The sequence below is a fragment of the Chrysochloris asiatica genome, unplaced genomic scaffold (genome assembly GCF_000296735.1).
Source record: "Chrysochloris asiatica unplaced genomic scaffold, ChrAsi1.0 scaffold00222, whole genome shotgun sequence".
In the NCBI taxonomy this organism is placed as follows: domain Eukaryota; kingdom Metazoa; phylum Chordata; class Mammalia; order Afrosoricida; family Chrysochloridae; genus Chrysochloris; species Chrysochloris asiatica.
In genome coordinates, this window is record NW_006408740.1 from 2,558,672 (window position 1) to 2,567,679 (window position 9,008).

A 9,008-nucleotide genomic window follows, 5' to 3' on the forward strand; every position below is an offset into this window, starting at 1 on the left:
GCTGGAGAAGGATATCATGTTTGGTAAGGTGGAGGGACAGAGATAGAGAGGAAGATCCCCAGTGAGATGGATTGGCCAAGTGGCAGCATCGATGGACTCAAGCGTGGTAACAGTAGTGAGGTTGGTCCAGGATTAGGCAGTGTTTTGTTCTGCTGCGCATAAGGTCGCTGTGAGTCGGTACCAACTCGATGACACCTAACAACAACAACAACAAATCCCTAAGTATAGGTCAAGGTCATCAAAATGTAGCAATTTACACTTGTTTCCTTTATCAAAAATTGTTTTTTTATCTTCCTCTGGTCGAATTCTGATCATCACACCATTTAAGCTAGGTCAAATGGGTAATACCTGCAAGTCTGAGCATTCTTCTGCATCGTCCTTCACTTCATATCAGCTGGATGCTTCACTCTCAGCAATAGCCCTCCGTTCAGCCATAATCTTCTTGAATATTTTTTCTTTACCTTTCTCTCCATGTTTTTGTTCTGGAATGCCTACTAGATATATTTTGGATTTATTAATTCTACTCTCCATATATTAATTGTGTGGTTTTTTTTTATTCCTCTAAAAAAACCAAAAACCTCTCTTATCTCTTTCTCTCTGTATATGAAATTTTGTTAGATTTATCCTTTATTCCTCAACAGTATCTTCAGCTATGTCTAATATGCTAGGGAGTTTTCAACCTCAGGTACATATGATTAGATATTAATTACTGGCTTATTATATACTTTTGTTATTTGTTCATGCAAGGCCCTCTTTTGTTTCTTATGATTCAAAATATAGAATATAAAGGAAAGGACTGGGGTATTAGCAAGATTTACCTATTTGCTTCCTTCCCATCCCATTCCACTGCTTCATCTCATCCGAGACCACTACTAGCTGAATCTTATTACTATTTTTTTGCTTCCTAAAAACACATTGTTTCTTATTTTTCAAAATTAAAACAAAGTTGGTATTTCTTTGGAGTTTAAATAGTTCTTATGCAATTCATTTTATTTTTGTTTAATCAATTAAACAAGAGGCTTTTTTGTTGAATTCCCATGGTGGGGAAAATGTTATATATAGCTCTATAAAGATGACTCTGTGCTGAAAATGGAGTCCTCGTGTGGCGCTGTGGGTTAATGTGCCAGACTACAAAGCTGTTTAAATTGCAAGGTCAGTGGTTCAAGCTCACCAGCTGCTCCTCAGAAACCCTATACAGGGTCACTATGGGTCAGAACCGACTCGACAGCACTTAACAACAACATCATGATGAAAATAATCTTCTGGGAGTTTTTAAAAAATGTTTTGAAGATTCATCCATTTTTTAAATGTAGCTTATATTATTTGTTTTGATTGTTCTGCAATGTTGTGTCATTGTGTGATTATATTATAGTATATTTATCCAGTATTCTGTGAATCAGCACTTGAGTTGTTTTCAAGGTTTTGCTACTATAAACTTTATATCTGTTTTTTGGTTTTCTTTTGCTATGTTTCAAGAAATGGAGTTGCTGAGATATACAATATATGGATATTCAACTTTTCAAAATAATGCTATACTCTTTTTCTAAGTACCAATTTAACCTGTTCAATGAGTTTTTAATTTTTAATGACAATGCTTTGCTTTTTTTCACCTTTTAAAAGTATTATGATTTTTTGTTTTACTTTTCTACTATTATTAAAGTTTCTATTTCTTCACCTGTCTCTTTAATCAGTTTAAACATTAGTATATCATGTTGTTAAGTGCCGTTGAGTCAGTTCCAACCCAGAGAGAACTGTACAGCGTTTCCAGGAAGTGGCTGGTGAGCTTGAACCTCCAGCCTTGGGGATTAAATCAACTTTGCAGTCTAGCACATTAGCCCGTAGTGCCATATCAGGACACCTCAGTATATTATAGTCTTTCTCAAATTGTATAACTATCTTAAGATCTTAACATGTTAAATTAATTAATCTGCTAAACACCTGTATACGTTCTCTCTCCCATGGTTGTTAATTTCATGTTGCTTGTAAATTTTGGTTGTAAACTCATCTTCAGAATGACTGTTTTTCCCTGGGGAAATAGCATGTACTCTGAATTAAGTGCCTTTACAAAGTGACTCTTCAGTTGCTTCTTATTGACCCAGAGGAATTTCAATGATTTAGGATCTTTTTATTGTTATATTAATGTCTTAGTTTGGGAGTTCTGCTTTATGCTATAGTATGCATGTTGATCCTATACCTTCAATTAGCATAGACTGAGAATTTTAACTTTTCATAGATAATTTTTTTTTTTTTTGAACCCATCAAAGCCTCAAGTAGATGATAAGATTCCTTTCCTCTTCTGCAGTTTGGTGGATGAAATTTTCCTAGTTCCCTTTCCATGCATTAGGAATCCTTTCAAGTCACTGGACTTACAAAGAGGATTCACTGACAATCAGTTATCTGTGCCAACATAAACATGAAAACTAGTCCACAGCCCTTGGGGTCTACATAAATAACGCTTTGGATCATTATGATATTAGCTCCTACTTCCTCTTCTCTCTGAGTTTGAATTATTTCTTTTTTTCCATTTGTCTAGCATCTCAATATGTGAAGGATATAAGGGGAAAGCAGAAATCAGAGTGGTCAGCCTTGTTGCTAAAAATTGTATTAATAAGTATCTATTAGAGCATTTGTGTTATATTCCTTGAATTTTTGTTAAGAGATGAACTCCCACACTAAGAGCAAATATCCTGAGGGCAGGTATATTAGTCATCTTTATATCCTGCACTTAAATAATTTTTACACTAGCATATAAACACAGGATAGGCATACAAATGTAATTGTGAAATGTGCCCATTAATGCCATCTGGCCCCATCATTTTAATACTTCACAAATTCTCTTTTCTATAAAACACTAGATCTACATTTTATTCAAAGAATTACCAAGGTATAGGAAGGTAGAGGTTTATTCAAATTCCTAGAAGGTCAATGAAGGTGCTGGCCCTCAATCCTGACAAGTGTGTCTTTTCTGTTCCTCAGAGACTGGACTAACAGAAATGCTACCACATGGAGGCAGTGTGCAGTATATTTTACAAGCTTTTAAAGCTATTTAAAACAAAACAAAACAAAACAAAAAAACCCACTTTTTTTTATTGTGAATTGAGTGAAGGCTTATAGAGCAGATCATTAGTTTTACATTTAGAAAATCATATACTTCTCATTTCAATCCAGTGATTTTAATTCCACTTCCTCCCTATGATTTTTGTTTCAATTCCTTCTTCTTTCCTAACCTTTCTGAATTTTGTCCTTAGGTAAATGCTTCCTTTTTGATCTTGAATGACTGACCACTTATAGTGTGCATACCTCACTAGTGTTCTTGTCCTCACTATATACCTATCTACTGCTTGGCTAAGTGGCAGCATCAATGGGCTCAAGCATGGCAACGATAGTGAGGTTGGTCCAGGATTGGGCAATGTTTCGTTCTGCTGTGCATAAGGTTGCTATGAGTTGGTACCTACTCCATGACACCTAACAACAACAACAAGAACAACAACTTGCTGGTTGAAAATTGAGCCATGAAGGTGAATTCAGTTTCAGACCTGAAGGGTGGCCAAGGGTCATAATCTTGGGTTCTTGCAATTTCTTTCTGACCAGTAAGCCTGGTCTTTTTATATATATATATAATTTTAAGCTTTGTTCCACACAGTCTCTCCCTTTCTATTCGGGACCTTCTAATGTGATCCCTTATAGAGCAGTTGGTAGTGGTAGCCCAGCACTATATCTCATTCTTCTGGTTTTAGGATTGTAGAGACTGATATTCACAACGACACTCATTTGTTTGTTTCAGTCTGATTGAACCAGAGCTTGTGAAATTTTTGGAATTAGAGCATCTCCAGAAACTGGGCAGCTCTTGTACGAAGTTTTCCATGCTTGATGCTGCCAGAATATCTCTTGCTTCACCTAAAATATTACTGTAGTTCTAGTAATGCATGGAGATATATAGTGCTACAGAACTTAGGTCTGCAGTGAGCATTGTGTGCGTGTGTATATGCATATACACAAGAGTATTGTATATGTTAGCACCTGTACTCTTGTAAGAGAAAAATACTACTTTAAGCATATTACTGTCTTAACATTTATCAAATTATATTGAATCTGTCTGTTTATGTGTCTGCCTCTCCTGTTTAATCATGAGTTTCTTTAAGGTAGGGACTATGTCGTAATCATTTTGTATTCCCAATGCCAACAGAGTAAAGTTTGTTGAATTCGATTATCAGAGATGAAGGATGGGATAAGTTGCCCCTAAACATCCCAAGTGTTTCTCTGGTCAAGATCTGGGTCCTCCAGGTTACCTAAAATCTTTGAAGATGCAGTGTTCCCCTTATTCTTCCCCAAAAGAAGGGCAAATAGGGAACAAACTCTCTCCCACCTTGCTTAGCTTAATCTTCTATCAGCTTTATATTTGGGATTTAAGTACGCCTATTCCCACCATCGACAGCTAGAACCAGTTTGAGACTTCTTTATGAGATATGTGGCAATGGTGTCCCCAAATAGCTTTGGGTGATGAAAGAACTTGGCTTGGGAGAGACACCTCCCTGTTTGTCTTTTCAGTTTTGGGAGAGGGTTGTCCCAGTAGGACTTTGCCCGAACCCTGACCTCTCTCTGCCCAGGGCTATGAGGTGCTCAGAGTTGTTGCATTCTGAGTGTGTGAAAAGAGCAAAGGGAATATGAGTCAGAGAAATAATTCCTAGGGCCTACCTCACCCTAGAATTGTTTCATTGAAATGGAGAGCAAAAGATGGGAGGAGGGGAACAAGCCCTTTGCCAAAATCTTCACACTGTTCCAACTTGCTGAGTCTGTTTGTTGCTGACTTGAGGACTCAGCAAACACTGACACAGAGCTGACAAATTGAGAAGTTCCATTGTTTGGTAGCTTCTGTCCTAAGAAGTTAGCAAACACTATAAATCACTAGAGAATGGTTGCTGTCCTAAAGTCCTTGAAAACAATGTGAATGACCTTGCTTCTCTCTCCCTAATTCCTGAGTAGAGAGATGTTGTTGTTGTTGTTGTTAAATACCATGGAGTCAGTTCTGACTCATAGTGACCCTGCACAGGGTTTCCAAGGCTGTAAATCTTTACAAGAGCAGAAACCCTCATCCTTTCCCTCAGAGCAGCTGGTAGTTTCAAACTGCTAACCTTGAAGTTAGCAGCCTGATTCGTAACCACTAAGCTACCAGAGCTCCTTGAGTAGGGAGATAGGAAGGAGAAAAGATTTCTCCTGTATATATTTTGTTAAGTCAGTCAACTGAAGCATCAAGCCTTCTTTAAATCACGAATCTTGAATTCACTTTGCTCGGTTTCCATTAGGCTTTCCATTAGGACTAGGGATTGTGTTATTTTATGATATAAGAACATGTGAGATTTTTGATAGCTTGGCTATTATTGTTGTTTTTAAGTGCCATCAAGTTGGTTTTGACTCATAGTGACAATGTGTAGGGTTTTCAAGGAGTGGCTGGTGGGTTTGAACTTGTGGCTAACAGTCCAGTACCTATCCTACAGAGACAGAGCAGCACAAATATCTGGGATTCTTCAATCTCTTTTTAGAATGTTTATCCAATGAATCCAGCCCTCACCAATCTCGCTGGAATAGTGTAGTCACTGCTTGTTTCCCTTAAAGTGGCAACTCCAGAATTTTTAGGTAAGAGGACCTTTGAGACTCTAATATTGAAAGTGGAGGCTAGGGGATTGGTCTGACAGTTGAGTTTACATGAATGATGAGATCAGATGATTGAAAATACTGACTAGAAATGAAACAAACATGAACGCATGATTAAACAGGGGGAAAGATACTTTGTTTACATCAGTAAGCCATTCATCTCTGTTTTCTGAGCATGAAACATAGCCTACATATATATTTATCTTTAGTAAAGTTGTTGTTGTTGTGTGCCACGGAGTCAGTTCTGACTCATAGTGACACTGTAAGGGTTTCCAAGGCTGTAAATCTTTACAGAAGCAGAAAGCCTCATCTTTCTCCCATGGAACAGCTGGTAGTTTCGAACTCCCAATCTTGAGGTTAGCAGCCCGATTCATAACCACTACGCTACCAGAGCTCCTTTTAGTAAAGTAGTCCTACTATATTTTATAGTATTTGTTTATTTTCTTCCTTCTAGCTTATTTTGTGACACCATCAACTTGAGAATTTAAAATAAGAACTTTGTGCCTATTTATTTAGCTGAAATGTATTTGTTTATTTGATTTGGAACTTTGGGGACGTGGTGATGCAGATATGTGCAGGGTAAGTGACTGTGCCACTGCTCCATGTTTTTTTCAAATCTTGGAAGGAAAACTCATGTTTTAGAATTAGCCTGACTAGAGCTCTGGTAGCGTAGTGGTTACTAATTGGGCTGCGAACCGCAAGATCAGCAGTTCGAAACTACCAGCCGCTCCGAGGGAGAAAGATGAGGCTTTCTGCTCCCGTAAAGATATACAGCCTCGGAAACCCTGTTCAGGGTCGCTATGGGTCGGAACTGACTCGACGGCACTTAACAACAACAATATACCTAGAAAAAAGGAAAAGAGTTAGACTGAATATAAACAACGAGACTTCCAACAGCCCAGGAGAGAAAGCCACTACTACTTTTCTGGATTTCAGTTCCTATAAAATGTTCTGCCCGCCTGTTTGTCTGCCTACTCATCCATCCCAGAAGATTGGGTGATGGAATATGTTACTAGGGTTACTTTCATCTCACTCACCTATTTACTCGAAACTTACAGTGAGATCTTTTGTACCTCTTTGGCCTCATATTCTCCAACTACAAAGTAGGGACCATTCTAGTGGTCTCTGCTCTACTTACAAGCAAGTTGGCAAGGGACCTCAACATCTCAGCAGCTTCAGGAAGAACACATCCATCACGAAAGAATCTTCAGGGCACAATCAAATCTAGGTAGAAAGACCCATTTTCTTAAAAGGAAGAAAATGAAGAAAAAAAAGGAAAGTAGCTCAAACAAGGAACCACCCAGCACAACCAGGTCCACAATACTGGTAAAGATCATCTTGACGATCATAATTTTGGAGGTCTATAGAGACCATCTTACCAAACATAATTCTTGATAAATTTTTATTAAGCCTGAAGCTTTGTTTTTCCTTCAACAGTTAATCCAAAAATAACATGCACAGATAAAAAAAAAAAAAAAAAAGCCATATCAGATGCAATAAACAGATGTGAGATCTTCCCTCTAAAAGCTTATAATCTAAGTTAAATAGTACAAATTCTTAGTAAGGAAGCAAATTCTGGACAAACTTTGAAAGAATTGAATCAAATAATGATGTTACATTAATGCCTCAAGTCAGTTTTTGATGTAATTTGAATAGGTTTCGGGGTAAGGATTAGATATGAACAGTGCTCACAACAGGAAAAGTCACCATCTCCCTGCCAGCTAGCCAGAAATGTTATTCTAGGAAGTTTGTATTGTTCTCATGAAGTTCCATTTTCTACAGGATCCCTTCCCAAGATTTATTTAATCAGAACCTTATCTTTATCTTTTGCATATGGTATTGGAATACAGTTAGATATGTTGAATTTGATCTCTTTACCTAAATTTTCACTGACCTCTGACACTTATTCCCATTTTAGTATGTTAGTGAATTATCCTCCTGGGACCTTTCAGTAAACAAATATACTGCATATAGCCATAGAATGTTAGAGTAGGAAGAAGAAATGTTAATTGCTCTAACCCACCCATTTCACAGAAGAGAACACTGAAGTTACAGAATGTTTGTAAAATTTGCCTTGTCATCCTGTTTCACCTGAGGTCGGAGGAGAACCCTTGTGGACTGAGCACCAAGTGCACACTCTGCCTCCTGAACAAGCTGTGCCAGTTGGTTAATCCACCACCAGCCACCTCTGGGTGGGCAGAAACTTCTTCCAGAACGAGATGCCCTGCCTCCCAGCTCTGCCATCTGGGTCCATGAGAATTCCTTGTGAGAACAGGTACCCTAGCATCAGCTACTCTCCTTTGGGGACTCTGTCTCTCTGAACCTAGACATCTTCTAGGGCATAGGAACTCTGTTTAGGAATAGGCAACCCTCTTGCCCCTCTGTGACCTCTATGGTTGACAAAAGGCACCAACCAGTACCAAGTACCCTGCCCCCTGCAGTTTCTCCTTTCTGTGCCTTGCCCTTTCTCAGTTTTCACCTTCCTTTTCTTTCCGTTCTTTGTTTTCCCTCTTTATTCTCTTAGTTCTTTTTTTCCTTTTCTTCTGCTTCTCTCTTCTTTTTTCCTTCACTTCTTTTCCTTATATTTCTTTCTCTCTTAGCCTCCCCTTTACTATTTTCTTTTCCCCCTCCCTTGTTTTGTCTATTGTGTTGTATCATTCTTTTCTTTTTCCTTTTTCTCTTCTCTTCTTTTTATTTTCTTTCCTTATTCTTGTTATTTAACAATTTTTTTTTCCTTTTTATTTTGACTTCTTTTCTTCCTCTTGTTTTTGCCCTCTTTTTTCTTTGTTGGTTTGTGTGTGTGTGTGTGTGTTTTCATCTTTGTGTCTTGTCCCACCAAGGACACAGCAACTATGCTCACACAGCCCAGGCACACCCCCACTTTCTAAAGTCCCACCCACTAAGCGAGGACCACCACTTGCTCATGTACAACCTGAATAATGATAGACAATGGCCAATCCAAGATCCACCCGCCCTCAACTGTGCCACAGGAACAGCCAAAGGAGAACTGTGCACTCACTTCCATCTTTGATCACATCCAACAAGGAGACAAGTGGTGAGGACAAGAACTCACCAACAGACAATCACCAATTAAATACAAATACAGGAACACCACAATATATCAGAGATAGCAGAAATTTCAGTTCACACACACACACACACACACACACACAAAATAGAGTAGCTCAAAAATGTGACCAAAACGCAGAGATATAAAGCTTTCCTAAAGAAGAAATGCTATTGGAATACCTGACAAGAGTTTAATAAAATTACATTTAGGTGGTTATTGTTAGGTGCCATCCAATTGGTTCTGACACATTGCGGCTCTATGCACAACAGAATGAAATGCTGCCTGT